The sequence below is a fragment of the Liolophura sinensis genome, chromosome 9 (assembly GCF_032854445.1).
Source record: "Liolophura sinensis isolate JHLJ2023 chromosome 9, CUHK_Ljap_v2, whole genome shotgun sequence".
Classification (NCBI taxonomy): Eukaryota; Metazoa; Mollusca; class Polyplacophora; order Chitonida; family Chitonidae; genus Liolophura; species Liolophura sinensis.
In genome coordinates, this window is record NC_088303.1 from 6,854,401 (window position 1) to 6,871,047 (window position 16,647).

The window sequence follows — 16,647 nt, forward strand, 5'->3', positions numbered from 1 at the left end:
CGTGGGCGGCATTCATAAACCCCCACGACGAGAGGGCCTATGAGAGGATTTGTAGGGAATTCCGCGTAGATAAGCACACAGGCTGGAGGCGCAGGGGGGGGGGGGGGGGGGGTAAATCACGGCCTCAGAGTGGCATATTACTATATCACCAGAACGGGCTACAGCCCCATTGGCGATGGGACCTTCGATCCGAGAAGGATGTTGTTCTCTAGAAAGCCTACAGCGCTCCACGTCGACTACATCGAACAGGACGCCGAGGAGGCTTAGGCGTCGTTTATTGCGGACAAATCCCAAGGACTCACGCAGCCGGGCGTAGAGCGCCTAAACGATTCCATCCGGACATACGTGTGGGCTATTCTAGGCACTCAAGCGCAAACAAGGGCGCGTATTCTAGACACGGGCACAGCCTTCGACGCGCAAAAACAGTTTGCCGCGAACGTTGAAGACGCTATTTCCTCTCCGATCGACCTTCCGTCTGCTATCAAACGCTACCAGGACGTGCTACAGTATGCCGGGAGCGCTGTAGACTTTGTGTATGACATAGGCCTATATATGGCCCCCAGCGACATGCCTCTGCAGATCGGCCATGTGGCGAACTACAACAACAAAATCGTCGTGGCCACAGAGGACCAGAAGCTAGGCGCCAATGAGGGTGTGAATGCTAAAGTGCCGCCCACTTTGCACAAGCGTGCACCTTCCCACGGGATCGTTAAGCCAAAAGAAAGCGTCCCACCACCCACCGCCGCACCTTCCCACGGGATGGTTGAGCCACAAGAAAGCGTCTCACCACCCACCGCGCGCGTTCCTACCGCAGAACCCGTATTTCCAAAGGAAAAGAATCACGATGCGTACCAAGACAGCCATCGTCGTCGCTGGGGTTGGTATCGGCTTACTGCTGCTGTGGACTATGAGTTAAATAATTGCAAACAGCCACGAGCATTAGGCCACCTACTGCGACGAGTAGAGCCCAGGCACTATCGGCCAGTCACCCAGACGCTTTCCCGAGAAGGTTGAGTAGCCAGGACACAATACTGCCAATAATACCCGGAATAGCAGCGGCAGGCTTCCCAGCCAGCTAGCCAAGGGCGCGCGCCAGGGACTGGAGATGCTTTTTCACCCATTCTTTAAGAACACGCCCGTCGGATGGAGGTGGTGTTGGCTGGATGCCCCCGCCGGACCCGCCAGTCAGCGCCAACTTTATTGCTAGCCCCAGTGTCGAGATCGCCATCCCAGTTGCCTTGAGAGTGGAGACCACGGCTATTCCCTGCTCCCGGAAAAGGTGCGGACGCGCTCGGCCAGAGTGGTATCCTTGTGTAGGATGCGATCGATCGTCTCCTTAATGCGGTGTATTTGCGTGCGCAGGGCTTCGGCTGTTAAAGAGGCTGCTTCGAGCCGGGCCACCCTCTCGTCCTCGAGATTCCTTATCCGGTCTTCGATCCGGCTCCGAGAGAATTCACCAGGGACCTCCACCAACTTGTGTTTTTGTTTTGCGATGTACTTATCGAGACTTGACAGCTTGGCGAGGTTATTCGCGTGTTCGCCTTCCGAGGTCTGCAGTGCCTTGTTAAGTTCTCGTATGGGAAGAGGAAGGTCGGGAATCTCTTGTACGGGAAGGGGAGGGTCGTTCATCGTTTCAAGAACCCGCCCGACCTCACTATCCACCAAGCTTGTTTCCAGTGTGTGGAGTGCATCAGCGGCCTTTTTGGCTGCTTGGTTTAAACCCTTCAGCTCCATGGTATCTGCCTCGGCGGCCGCGGCACCGATTTCTCCAGGGCTGGGACTGCTACCGGATGCAACGATGGCTGTTTGCTTCTTGTCCAGTCTATAAAGCCCAGCCCCCTCCCCCAAAAAAACATCATCACTCCCCCCCCCCCCTTCATTGGCGACTGTTGAGAGGGCTAGCAGTCTACCTGTTCGTTTGTTGATGATGTCCAGATCGGGGTGGGCCACGAGTCGCAGACGCCCTTGGACAACCTCAAACTTCGTGTAATGGCGAAAGAGGGGGTAAGGCTGGGATCCGCCTTCGCCAAGGCAATGTAATAATCATCCACGGCGGCCTGCGTCAGCTCTTGTTGAAGGTTTCTGGCGGCCGCACCCCCGCTTTGTTGCTCGGGAACATAATCACCTCCAAGGAGAGGGGTCTGCTCGTCGTCGATGTTGTTCTCCTCTCTGGCATCGTCTTGGGCGTTGTCGAACGTCCGATTATCAAAGTCAAAGTTTGCCATAATCCTGGTATTGAACATTGCAAGGTATACCTTCAATACACACAATGGATGCATACGGACGCAGGCTAAACCCTTTCAGAACACTCCGTAAGCCTTGGGAGGTACAAGGTGTACGGCAGTCCTTGGTCGTCACCAACAACCCGAGTACGATCGACCAGAATCAGCAACTCTTGGTCCGCTTCCCCAACCTCGGCCCAAATGACGTCATTGTGCCCGGTACCGTGCGCTTGGCCTTCTCTATCACGATCAATTCAAAAGACTCGAACGCCACAGTGGTCGGGAATCTCGGACGCGCAGTAGTCAAGAAAACCACGTTCAGAGTCCATCGACGACTCTGATGTTTTTCATTGCTACGGCGACTTATGGCTGACCAAAAACGAACGGAGGAATGCGGCCTACCAAGGCATCGGCAGCGAAAACATGCTTAAACTTCGAGTCGGAGCGGAGGACGCAAGTACCGACGATGCTGGAGAAAAAGCCATCGCTCGAGCCTTTGGCAGCCGGTTCCACATCCTGCTAGATATTGAGCTTCTAGACAGCCACATGCCATTCTACCAGAGTGCCTTGGCCGACAGACTGGAGTACGAACTGACATTCAACGATTACAGCCGGGTCATCCAGAAAACAGGCGATGACGACGCGACTTACACCATCGACAACATCAGCCTGGAGTTCGATATTGTCACCGAAGAGGAGCTCGCTAGACAGATACGCACCCAGTTTGCCGGGGGCGTCTCCACTCTGTATGATCGCGTCCTCCGCCACCGAAAGTTTGTGAAGGACAAGTCTGGTACTCCCTGGAACATAAACCTGAATACGCCCGCGAGATCAATGAAGGGCATACTCATGCTGTTCGAGACTAAAAAAATCCCGTGGGAGAGGAGGTCGGAATCCTTCTACAACCCGAAGATCACCAAAGTAGAAGTCACAATAGAAGGGGCCCCCAATCAGCTGTACAGCCAAGGCATGCGGGCGTACCAGCAATGGGGCGAGGTCCAGAGGTTCTTCGCCAGCTCACCCCTTAAGAAGCGGGACCCTGAGGTGGCTAGTGTCGTAAAAGACTTAGGCCTGGCAGGCGTCTCCCTGGAAGAGTTCTTGACGCACAAGCACGTCCTCTGGCTTGACCTTCGGCCAAGTGACGATGACGAGCTGCATGGCAGTGGGAGGCGCGTTCTAAACACCAGCGAGGGAATTACGATACAGGTGACAAAAGAGAGAGAAGCTCCCCGCGTGTTGAACGTATATCTCTATGTTATCATGGACGCAAAGCTGCACATCGAGAATGGTAGATTCGTTAGTGCGCTTTATTGATGACGCCCACTGCGCGATTATCTGTGGGCAGACGAACTGCGTCAAAACAGTCTTCGTGCAGGACCTGCTTGAGGGCCCTTTCCGCGGTTTCTTTCATCACATTGTGATCCTGTGCCCCACTCTTAAGCATAACAAGGCGTACCGGCGGTCATGGATACTGTCTGACCCTGATATCTATTATTTTGATCCCGGCGAGCGGCTCAACGAATGCCTGAGAGCTTTCTACAGATTGTTCAAGGGGGAGCCCACCCTATACATGATCGATAATTCTAGCGCTTTGGGGGCGATGAAGAAGAAACAAAAAATGCTGTCATTCATGGCTTTCTCGGGCCGTCATGCAAAGCAAAGCGTCTTGGTCCTTGCTCAGAAATACAACGCCGTCCTCAGAGACTTTCACGAGCAGACAAGGTGGGTGGCTTTATTCAACTGCAAAGATCGGCACTCGTTCAACGAATGCCTGGAGGAGAACCACATCATCGAGGCCGAGAGTGAAAAGGCAGAGGTTCGACAGTAGCTAAATAACAATCCGCATTCTAAGCTCCTGCTAATGACTGATACGCCCGCCACATCTAAGATTATATATTAGACGTAGGAGCCCCTACGTATTAAGCATGGACACCGACGAGCTTATAGACGAAACTCTGGGTGCAGAGGAGGAGCCCGGCCCCAGCCAACAGCCTGACCCCAGCCAACATGCACGGCAGCTCAGGGATAGGCTGGCGGCACTTGCGGTGGGTGGGCAGGTCAAGCCATATCTTGGAAAAGATGTAACAGCCGCTGAGATCGACCCCAAGAGCGACGAAGACGTTGAAAGGCTGCTCTCCCGGTACGAGGCTAAGCTCGGTGCGCGGATGGTTAACGGTCTCGGAGGTATATTCTTGAGATCATATGTAAGGGCGGCCAGCTTGCGCCTACCAATCTCACCCGAGAATCGACCAAAGCTCATGGCACAGCTATCCACCGACCCATTTGTTGAACAGGCGCTTAGCAGTGCTAGCTGCTGGCTATACTACTGCTATGGTAAGTACTTAGCACCGTTAACCATGGCGCTGACCACTACTGAGCACTGCTCATTTCAACACCACTGCTGTCCTAGAAATGAGCCGTATGATCCAGAGGAACATGAGTACAACGAACCCGGAAGGCCCGAAGGAAGTGGAGGGGTTGACAGCAGATTCTACGAATGACGGCCCTGCGAAGAATCCCCAAAAAGTCGCTGCGGGTCGACCGGGTGCTGCAGCGAGAAAGGCCAAGGCTGAAAAGCTCAAGGACGAACTTCGCGAGGCAAAGGCTGCTTTGCTTGGCGCAGCTGATTCAACCAAGAAACAGCCGATGGAACCAGATTCTACGAAGAAACAGCCGAAGAAACCGGATTCTACGAAGGCACCCGACTGGAGGGCGCCCCTGGCGTTATTAGGCGTTAGCAGCCTTACAGTGCTAGTGTTGCTACGCGTGTGGCGCAGCCGATATACAGTACGAGGTGCAGGTATTACGCCGCATGGAGCGCCGCAAGAAAAGAATCTCCATTTGAATATACGTCGCGACCCTTTCTATATAGAGCAGCATGTCTTCTCCACCCAGTGACGGAAAAGTGCTAGTCAACGCGTTCTACCACGCCCCTGTGGTCTCTCTCCTGGCTACTGGGTACGCTCGTCTCGGCCAGATGTTCCTGAAAGGAGCCCTCTCGAAGCTGGACTTAACACCCCGTGACGTCGGCATGGTCATTGCAGATGTAGGCCTAGCCATGTTTGCGGGGAGCAGCTATATGTTTTCGATGCTGAGGAGTTCCGGTGTCGACGAAGAACGGAGGCGCCATGACCGCGCTGTAGAGCAGCTCCAAGCCGCCCAGGAAAAATGGGCCCGAAAGCGCACTGAGCGCTTGGACTGGATCAACGATGAACTCCGCCGCTAGGGCCACGCTACCCATACGTTCCGGGATGTCGACGCTGCAATCCGCGAGTATTCTGGGGTCACGGGCAAAACTCTTACACGCGATTTCTATGTGCCTAGTGAAGATCAAAAACACCGCGAGATGACCTTCGTCATCCTGGGAATGTGTGTGGTTGGGGTTGTGAGTTACGGAATCGCAAAACTCACCAAGTAATCCGAACTGACTGTGCCGGACTCACCATCGAGCTCCTCGCCGGGCACGATCTTAGAAGTGAGGTGGTTCTGCGCGGGACGGTTAACATCTTTTTCTTCGCAAATCTGTTAGAGGGCTGCTAGAATACCTTGATGACATGGCTAGTAAAGTGTCTGCTCGCCTGGCAAATATCTACTACAGTCCTTGTGGGTACTGGAAGGGCCGCGCGTCATCCAGAAGCTTGCCTCTGCAGCTAAAGTCTCCGAAGATGTGGTCCGGGCCTGGCTGAAAAAGCAGGCTATCTAGCAGATATACCTGCCTTGTCCCCGAAAAATACCGATGCCTATGTTCGATGTTTCCACGCCGAATGACATCCACCAAGCCGATCTTCTATTTCTACCACATGATCGGCGAGGCCGGAAGCTGTACAAGTACGCGCTGACAGTTGTTGATGTCGCTTCTCGCTACAAGGAGGCGGAACCTCTGGCTACTAAAGATTCCAAAGAAGTCGCTGATGCTCTCTCTGGCATTTAGAAGAGGGGACCCCTTCGATGGCCGAAGCTTCTCCCAGTTGACCCTGGGCGCGAGTTTATGGGTGCGTTGAGCCAACTGCTGGCCAAACACGATGTCACAGTCCGCCGAGGCCGCGTGGTTATCCACCGAGACCAAGGCATACCGTACTCTGGCTGAGCGGCCTACGCCCAGGAGATGCGCCTCCCTCCCGAACACCGGTCTACTGAATGGGTGGCCCGGCTGCCCTCTGTTGTGGCCGCTCTGAATAACGAGACAACGAGACTGATCGGTAAAAAGCCGAAAGACGCCATCAAGGCAAAAGGGTTGCCCCATAAGCCTTCCTCGGCGGTTCCAGGTCGTCCCGTAGGACTTAATAAGCAGAAGATACCCGAGGGAGTTGGCTTCGTTATCTCTATCAGCCTGGAGAGCTGGAGGGCGGCCGCCGTCGCGCGACTGATCCTGTCTGGTCTCTAGAGATATATCGGCTTGGGCGCTCTGTCACAAAGCCTAATGGACCCGTGCTGTACTATCTAAACGATGCGTTGGATGGCCCGCGACGGGGATTCGATCGTGAGGAGTTGCTTATAGTGCCTCCCGATCCTCAGCTTCCCCCGTATGGGGTTCTACGGCGCTAGTAGTTCATGGATGTTCATTCCTGCGTCAAGGAGGCGCATTTCTATGGCCATAAGCCAAGGTGTGGACACCATCTTCGGCGATCCTGCGTTTACTATCGAAGGGGGACAGTGAGATCTTATTCAGGTGCTGCCCATAGATATGGTGGCGCTCTGATCGCAGCACGTCCATACCGTGAAGGAAGATCTTTTTCTCGAAGAGTACCTCTTTGTACTGCTTATGGCGGATGCGCTTTTCCACAACTCCCTTTTTCACGCCCTTGGCCTACTTAATGTTGGCTCCACCTGCCTCCAAAATGGAGTACATCTTGGGGCGCAGACCAATGTATTCGGCGATCTGCCGCCCCCCACACTCGTCCTTCATTTTCCCCAAGACGTTCATATTTGCTACGCTGTGCAGTGAGTGGTCTTGTGGGTAATCTGAGGTATCGTACAGGTTTGCATTCTCAGCCATATCCCTATAAACATCCTCAGTCTGAATCTCGAGTAGCAGACTATCCGTGTCAGTGTAGAGGAGCTGGCAGCGCTCTCCGTACTGGGCCTTCATGTGGTTGTAGTAGAAGTCGTACATCAGGTGCTTGGAGAGATCTAGAATGCTCATGCCCACGTAGATAGGTCGGTTTAGGACTGGACGGGTCTTGTGCATCTGAATCGCTGCGAGGTCAACATCAAATATGTTTGCCCGTGCGAAGCTCGGGCTGGCTATCAAGCATCGGAGCTTGTCGTCTTCTCCAGAGCGTACCAGCTTGACGTCCACACGCTTCCGAAGGTTCTCCATGGATTTTCCGAAGACTGAGTTGTTCTTTAGCTTGTACAGGTCCTTCTCGAATTTACTCGTGGCCGTTTTTCGGACCTCGGTGTTCATCCTGAATCCCAGGGTCCGGTGAACCTTTGTTAGGCGCATTCCCAGAGATAGATACAGCTGTAGGTTCCAGTAGTGCAGGACGTACAGTTCCTTGTTGCGGAGGTTGGGGACTAGCTTTTCGACCTCGGTAGGCGCTTTCTTGCCGAGAAGGCCGTGCTGATAGTCTGTCATCCACTCCTTCTGGACCACCAGACGCTCCGGGGCTAATGGGTAGCCGTTATGTGCGTTATGTAGGCCGGCCGGATACTCTAGGTCGATCTCGAGGATGTAACTGGAAGGACTGTCTTGGGGGTGGGGAGCAATCGTTTTGCCGAGACGCTGCGCGCCATCTACACACTGGAAGCCGCCCGTTTGAAGGAACTGACTCATAGCCCAGCCATATAGATTATTGGCGTCAAGGTATTGGATGTAGCTGTTTGGACTTTCTGGGTTGTATCCCTCCACCTGCGGATTATTGGCTTTGGCGTGTCGCTTACTTACCATGGAGATTCCTCTTCGCAACCCCTTCTCAACGAGGATATGTTGGTCATAGTCCATCAACAGCTCCGGCTCTACCCCGGTCTTCTTGAACACCGCATCCCACGAGAGACCTGGGCTCGTAAAGTAGTGAGCGGGGTCCAATCCATACTGCCGTAAACAAGTCTTCCGGAAGGCCTCAAACACATCAGCCAACAGGAGCACGTCTGTACGGCAGTAAAGGTCTGTGTAGTCTCCCAGATTGGTGCAGTCAAATACCTTCCATACCTATTGAGCATGGATGTAGTCCTCATCGCTAATGCCTGAGAATGCATGAGTAGCTTTCGTTTTTCTTCGGCGGGCTCATACCGGGCTGTGATGTGGAAAGCCTCAGGTTTGTTGGCCTCTACCAGATTGTCAAGGGAAGTCGGTAAGAATTGAACGCTGTCGATGAAGCGAAGCTGCCCCAGCGAGAAGGAGATGTACTTTTCCGTGTTGTTGGGGATGCAGGAGATGCGGACCTCCGCCTTACCTATGGCTTGCATCAGGAGGTGCCCGTCGTAGCTCCGTAGGTTGTGGAAGACTACTGGCATGGCTGTCTTGAAACCCAGCCGCAACTTTAGGTTGCATGCGTTATCGGCCGCGCCTCTGTACTTGCCGGTGATATGGCAGTGATCGCTCACAGAATCGGCGCCTAGAGGCTTCTGATACACGTGGCAGGTTGCGCCATTGTTGTGGGCCTGCCAGTCTTGGAGAGTCATGTTCATGGCTATAGGGTTGGCTAGAACATTTTTGATTTCCTGCTCTTCCTGTTGGAGAGCTGTGAGGAAGTGTTCCCCTTGCGTTAGGGCCTGTGTATTCCACGGGGCGATTTGTGTGGCCGTCGCAACGCACCACAACATAGCAGTAACTGTAGGGCTCGTGGTGCTGAATCTTTTAAGTGCTGCTCTCTGTGGGGCTGTGCGGCGGGCCTTCAACCTTTTTGGTCAGAGCCTCGAAGTCGGCATATATGATGAACGGAGCAGGTAGCTGTTTGTGGTGGTTCTGAAAGGTGAACTTGTTTTCCCCCTGCTGGGGCATTTCCACCCTCACCGCCGTCTGGTCAATCCCTCGGCATTCCTGTTTATGCGCCTCGAGCAAGTCCTCCCTTGTGTAGCCGTGTAGACACCGCTCACAGAAGTGTTTACAATGGTGTACCTTACTTTCTTGGAACAGGAGGCGATTGAGATCTTTTATCCACGTATAATGGAATTTGCCTGCCTTACCAATCAGCAGCAGATTGATTAGGGGCGTGTCGCCGGGCTGCTTGCTGAGACGATGCACGATCACACCCTTGTCCCATCCGAACACCTTGATGGCGAGGTCGTTCTTTTCCTCCATTTTAGGGATCTGAGAGATGGGCGTGGGTATGTCGATCCCCCCAAAGTCAAGACCATCATTGGTGGGGTACTTTGTTGGTCTCTGAGGGTTTCTGGCAGCTGGAAATAAGGCAGACCGGAGTGCCCCTCGGAGGCAGTCGTCGTCTTTGTTCTTCACATTGATGACTGCTTTCTTATCGCTCACAGCTGCAGGTAAGGGGATGTAGGACCCGCCTCTCAGTGGCTGATACCTTGCAATGTCAAGCCAGAGTGTTTGCACGCTATTGACAACCCACCCTAACCCTCGCTGTGTCCATTTTTCTAGCATCTCCTGGATGGTGGGGAAGGCCTTATCTAGAGCCCCGTCAATGTCACCGGCCTCTAAGAGGGCCTCTTGTTTGTTGTGGAGTACTGGGCTGGTATACTCTTCACTGCCATCGGCGTTGTCCTTTCGCAGCTGAACCCTGAGGCCTAGTTGCAACTTAACCCCGTTGAGTGCCAGGATCTCTTCTTCCAGCTTCTGGCGAATAATGGCTCGAATTTTTTCTAAGAAGGCTACTGGGTCCGTCCAAACGCCTTCGGGTACCTGTATCTGCCAGACCCGGAGGAGATTCCTTATGGCCTTGCCGGTGTTAATGAATTCTACTAATTTTTTTTTCTCCTAGCAATTCATCCATCTCCTCGTTACTGAGGAGGTTCTTGACGTCTTGCTTCAACTCCTCGTTACTTCGGGAGTTCTTGATGTCTTGCAGCCGCTTCAACTCAGCCACAGCCGTTTTATACCTGTCGAGGATCCCCTGCAGTTCTTCCAAGGCAATGCGGGACCGTGGGTAGTTGGGCCGCACACCTAGGAGCGTCTCAAACTCCTCCCGTAGTGCTCTAGCTTTTTATGGTGGTTCATTGCACGCGTGGATATCATCATTATACTAATAACATCAACTCTCTAATTGTAAATTTCGATAGCCGCCAGCCGTTTGAACTTATCTAAGAAAGCTTTGAGCCTCTGCTGTCTTTCACGCGTCTGGACCCTATTATATCCGCAGGCCATGCAAAGCCGAAATCGGTTTTTAACACCCCGACCACAGCTAATACAGGGCTTGGTGCCAAGACCTTTGCGCAGACGGTTTAGGTGAACACCACAGTACTCCCCCAGATAACTCTTACCACAGAGCTCCGTGAAGCCGATGGGTAGCCACCGGCAATTATTGAGACCCTTTGTATACACAATTGGTGTAGAAGCATATCTGAGCAATGGGTATGTCTAATAAAACCCCAGACGGGGCTGGGGGCCTCTATTTGTTCTGGGGAGGGCACAAGGGGGGCGTGCGCCAGAACCTGTATACTAGAACTTCTGGACCTCGCCGGGAATGGGGGCTGGGAGCCTCTATTTGCTAAGGGGAGGGTGCGCCAGAACCCCTCTTCCCTATACTACTATGTTTATATCTTTTCACGAGAAGGGGCTGGGAGCCATTTGCCAAATGGAGGGTGTGCCACAACTCCTATTCCCCATACTACTTTTGCTGAACTTTTACATGAACAGAATAAACTAAGAGGTGAACTGACAACAAGCTTGATTTCAGAGGTTTGCTGTGACCATTTTGCAACTATCACATGTCGCCCCATGTTGCAGTTGTTTTTTCACATCCGACAAACTCGCTACCATGAATCGCTCGTGAACATCATCTTCAAAATATTCAACCACTTTCAATGACATTCACTCTGTGACATTAACAATTAAAAAGCTGTCGTGAGCAGTTACAATCAAAGCACAACTGAGATACATATATTGTTATCGGCAATATAAATACTGGCATAGTAAACTGTCTGAATATTAATTTCACTCATTTGCCTAGAACGTACCTTGCGTCTTTCCAACATTATTGAAAACTGTTACCTGCTTCTCCTTCCATGATCTTCCTTCGCTGGGCAGTTTTATTAAACTCCATTTGACCATTCGCCTTCCGATTATTGACCTAGAACGTCTATCTTGGTTGACGGCTGGTATTACCAGTGTCGACGTATTTCGACGCATAGAGAACATGAAAGAAGAATTGCATGTGACATCAATGCATGCTTGAATGGACATGACAGCCGAGTGTGTTGGAGGTGATGCCGATTACGGCATCAGACGTCCATGATGATAGTGTATAAACCTTGCACGTGTTCGGCAAAAGCTCTACAAAGTCGACTTTGTATCCAATTTATATGACAGCAATGCTGGTATTATTGTTGTTAAATATAATAGTATAATCTTATAATAACAACAAATCGTGATTTTCTAGTTTCGACTAGGGTTTAATTCTTTTTAACAAGTTCTTAAACACATCTATTTTCTTTTAACTTTGAATGTTCACATTGTGTCGAGAACCAATCACCGTCTCGTCTTTCAAACATGTTCTCTCCCCTATATGACTGAAATATTTCCTTCTTTGCGTTACGCCACAGTCAATCAATAGCAGTATGAGGTGAATTGGCAGGAGAAGATATCTCGCCGGTTATGTGTGACCATTTGCCAAGCAAAATGCAGTCATCTCTGCTCTACCTTTACTGTATATGCTGTAAGCCTTTGATAATATTGAAATAATAATATGAAAAATTGGAATAAAACTATATCTCAGGTGAATTAACCATTTGCAAGCTATCACACGGTTCTCGGCGATCTTATATTACGCGTACTCTCTATGCTGTAATTCTTTATGATACATGCATTATGCTTATGGAAGTTGTTTTCAGAGCAATTGGTTTTTAAATGTTAGACTTGGCTAATTTCTGGTTTAAAGTTTGAAACTGTGTTACTTAATTATCTTTGCCCGCCGCCTTGACGGCATGCCTTGCAGGGTTAATATGGTTGTTATGTGCACGACTGCCGTCAGTTTCTAAATTTAGCTTGCCACTGTTTACATACGCTGAGTTCAGCGCCTGCTGTTTGCCTCTACCTTAGAATATTCCAGAATGCGCTCAGTTCGGTGCCTGTTTGTTTACATCAAGTGTTCAGGAATTTTCTTATTCTAGACAATTCCAAAAGGCTATATAAGACCCATGAAAGCAGGTCAAACGGGGAGAACAGAGAACGGAGAGAAAGGAGAATTATTGAGAGTTTGGATGCTTTCGCTGTGTATTACCTTAGTAGGCCCTTTGTGCTGAATTTTGGTGTATCTATAGCCTCTGGCTTTGTTATGTCTCCACCAAGCACTTGTTCAGTCTGAACTTGTATGTTTAATTTGTGCTCTTGTATACACAGTGCTTATTAGTACACGGACCCTGTCTGTGGAATTTTGTGTATATTTCGTCATACACTCAGTTATACTGTGGATTTTCCCTCTTGTGAATTTGCCTCTGAGCATTTATGCCTGTGTGGTATATGTATTGTGGAATATATGCGTCCGTTTGGACTTGACACCGTAAGTACTTTAGTATTTGTATGGATATTGCTATCCTTTCTTGTTAAACTTAAGTACTTTAGTATTTGTATAAGTCTTATTATCTGTTCTTGTTAAGCTAATAAATTATTGTAAAATAAAATCTGCTGGTTTTGGTTACTTTTTTGTGCGGCTAAACTGTCGTGTATTTCGAACAAGCCATCTCTTTATAATACAGACAGTTTGGGTCGTAACACGGTACATGTACAAAAATATGAAAATTATATACTTCTAGAAGAACGAAATTTGAAATAAGACGATGCTTTCAATTTTAACCCAGATTATGTCATGAGTGACATACATCACCATGTGGTTGAAGTCCAAAGAGAAAGCACTTTATCAGAAAAGATTTCTCTCACTACAACAGCCTGGTGACATCAGTCTGGCCATTCCACTTGGTCGAGGCATTCCAATGCTGGTCCGGCCTTGTTTTATGTAATGCGCATGTGATAATCTCCACTCCAGGAATGTCCCACGGTTGTCTATTTTACGTTCAGTTCATGTGACCAGACCCAAACCTGACCTCCAGGTCCCCTAGACGGAATAAAACTGGGTACAAACATCAGTACAAAAAGCACCTCATTCGCTGGCAAGATTGGTGTGACGATAAATGCTCGAAATGACTTCATGAAACCCACACCGGCCACAGAGGGTGAACCCTGTCATCAGTCCAGTACATGCACCACTATTTGTATTATCTGTTGACAGCAGGACAATACGTCTTTGTATTCTTCTGAGTCAATTAGCCACGAAGTGCACGAACGGATCGAGTTTCGGTCGCAAATTCTCTACAAATAACAGAACCATTTTTATTGTTCACAGTTGTGTGTAAAATGTGTGTTGATTCACATCAGTGGTATTTTATACATGCTGTATATGCTATGGCGTATATATTTGAGAAGGTACAATTAGTTAAAACATTCTTGTTTATTGCATTTTACATTTTATACATGCGAAATACTCACATATGTGTTTGTTGGACTTGTTGGTACACGTATATAACTCAAATAAACTGAGACGGGGAAACTTTGGAATAAATATTTACTTGTACACAAGAGATATCCCAGCGCTTCACGGCAAAGTTATGTATGCAGAAATATCGGTTTAATTCTCAGTTGAAAAAGGCCAAATGGACTTCAGAGATGTTATTGGATCGAGCATATAAATCATGGGCATTGAACTGTTTCGCTTAATTCCATCAGTCTGGTACCATACCATAATATTGGAAACTTCGACTCTTTCAAAACGCGTAGTTGTTGGCTTTGTACAATGTGCACACACAGTTGAGACTTGCTCTTACCACAATCCAGGAAGTCATGCCGAAATAATTTTCACAGTGGCCCACCTAGCCCTGTGAAGCCTAGGTGAAGGCCGGTCTAAAAAAGTAGAATCCACCAATAGGCTGATTTATGTATGTATTTACGTACATGTATGCACATGTATGCTTGTAATTTTACGTCGTTCTTTTTACTTGTATGAAGACGAGAAGCCAGTAAGTGTGTGTACTCATACTTTATCTTCTTGTGGCATGGCCAGTCCATGTTGCCAAGGTGCTGCCACCACTGAGGTATCATGCCGAAGACACTGGAATCACATCCACCTGGTCTCTTTATACTCACACCCAGTCAATCAACAATGCTTTGATCCGAGGTCTACCGACTTCAAAGCGGAAGCCATATCCATTGGGTCTTCGAGGTAGTTTCTGATTGATACTGATCTAAAGATTTTACGCCAGTGTACCACACAGCTCATCAACTCTTTAAATTATTATATTTACGTTCATGATGTTTAAAAAACTTGTTCCCATGATTAAACTTCATATCAGACATTAATAGGCTAATTATTTCTGAGGTGTTTGGGACCGGTATTCTCGCTGCAAGCACACAACGTCGTAATACGACTGAAATATTGTTGTAAGCGATGCTGAATATCAAATTAATGAAGAACACTGTTTGAATTACAAAGACATGTAAAATTGCCGTAACATATTCAGTTATTGGTGTAACTGTATTTACGTAGCACGTCTTGTAGATGTACTCTACATCAAAGAACACAAGAACACGCTTAAAGGGCTTTCTCACTTCTAACTTTTCTACAGGCCCCGGGTCAACATATTCTTCTGCGTGACACTGGGAGTTTTTAGGTTCACACAGGGTAATATCAAGAGCAAAGCAGAGGGTATTGGATCCTGTTATTCAGCTGTTGTATATATGGGCGAGCCTGCGCTAATGGATTATTGTGTTGGTTTTCATAGACCTTTAGAGACATGCAGACAGTCGTGAGGGTCGCGTTACTGCTCGGATCTGCCCGAGGGACGCGCCCCTTGAAGCTCCGGCACAAACGTGTTTGATCTGAGTCTGTACCTCCAGCAACACGGCTGTCACGACAATACAGCCGATGAAGTGTGGGATGTACGGGATGTATGGAACTTTTGAATCTATTTGTGATCGAATATAGCCATCTGTAATTCAAAACTGTGGAACTAAAGGGTATTGGCTATATGTGATAACTAGTTTGAACACTTGTGTCTCAGACATGTTATGAGTCATCTTGATATCATGGCAGATCAATGTAATCAGGATGTGAGATGTGCAATATGAGAGCAGATCTTACTGGTTTAACAGATGCAAAGTAAATGCAAAAATATGGAAAGAAAATCACATTAGGACTGGGATTTATGATTCACCAAAATCACCCCGCACAATCTTGGAAAAACCCTCACATTAACCAAGGGAAAACACATGCTAACTTTGAAAAACCGCGCGTAACCCATCGGGGAAATCATCTAACAGGCTACATGTGAAGGTATTTGACAACTCCATCAACCAAGAGGCACCTTAGCCAGCAGCTCATGTATTACAGCCGTCTTGCATGGTATAAAACTATTTGACTTGGACCCAGTAACCGCACGAGATTTTATATAATCAAGAATAGTGTAGATTTTTATGTACTGCTTGTTCTTAAAGCTGTGGTTCAAGGGGCATCAACAGCACAAGCCCAACAGTTGATAGCAAGTCTGTTTGTATCGGCAATTTTCCTAGTAGTTTCTGTTGTAGAAATGATGTAGAAGAAGTTGCTTCTTTTTCACTCGGCTTACATGAGCCATGTGTGTATTTCATATTAGTCATGAACAAGACAAAAACGACAAAAGTGCATCACCAAAGATCAAGATAATTCATGCACTTTTTTGTGTAACACATGTTTGGCTTTATTGAATGTTTCTGTCCCCAACACCCTTGTGACGTCAAGTAGGATACTTAGTCAGTGATTTAAAAATATTTAAATATTTTGGAGAAAGTCTTGACGCATGCGCTGGGATTTTGATATGTGCCCCTAGCTGATCGTACAGCAATTGGGCCGAATATAAGATTTCGGAGAAATAATCCTGCGTAGTTCGGTAGGGAACATTTGAGATCAATTAGCGATCACAGATCATGCATGTATATTAGTACAGATGCGGGACTTACCGCACAATAATGTCCACACTGTATACTCCATTAGTCCACACACAGCAGTAGTAGTATGGAGAGCAGAGATACCCCAAGTGGAGATGTCATTGTACAGCTTGTGCATTTAGCGTAGATTTTTCCAGTGAGGCACTGATTTTTTGTTTTAGGAATCCACATGCAGTAGACAAGTACAATTTTACTCCACTTATATATGTGTTTTTTTTTTCCAAAATTACTGGATTTCTTGCAGTACCTTTGTTAGCAGAGCGGATATTATTTTGGTGGTACACGTAGACCATGTCCTTCACTGTAATAACCGTGACCCGTTAACATGTT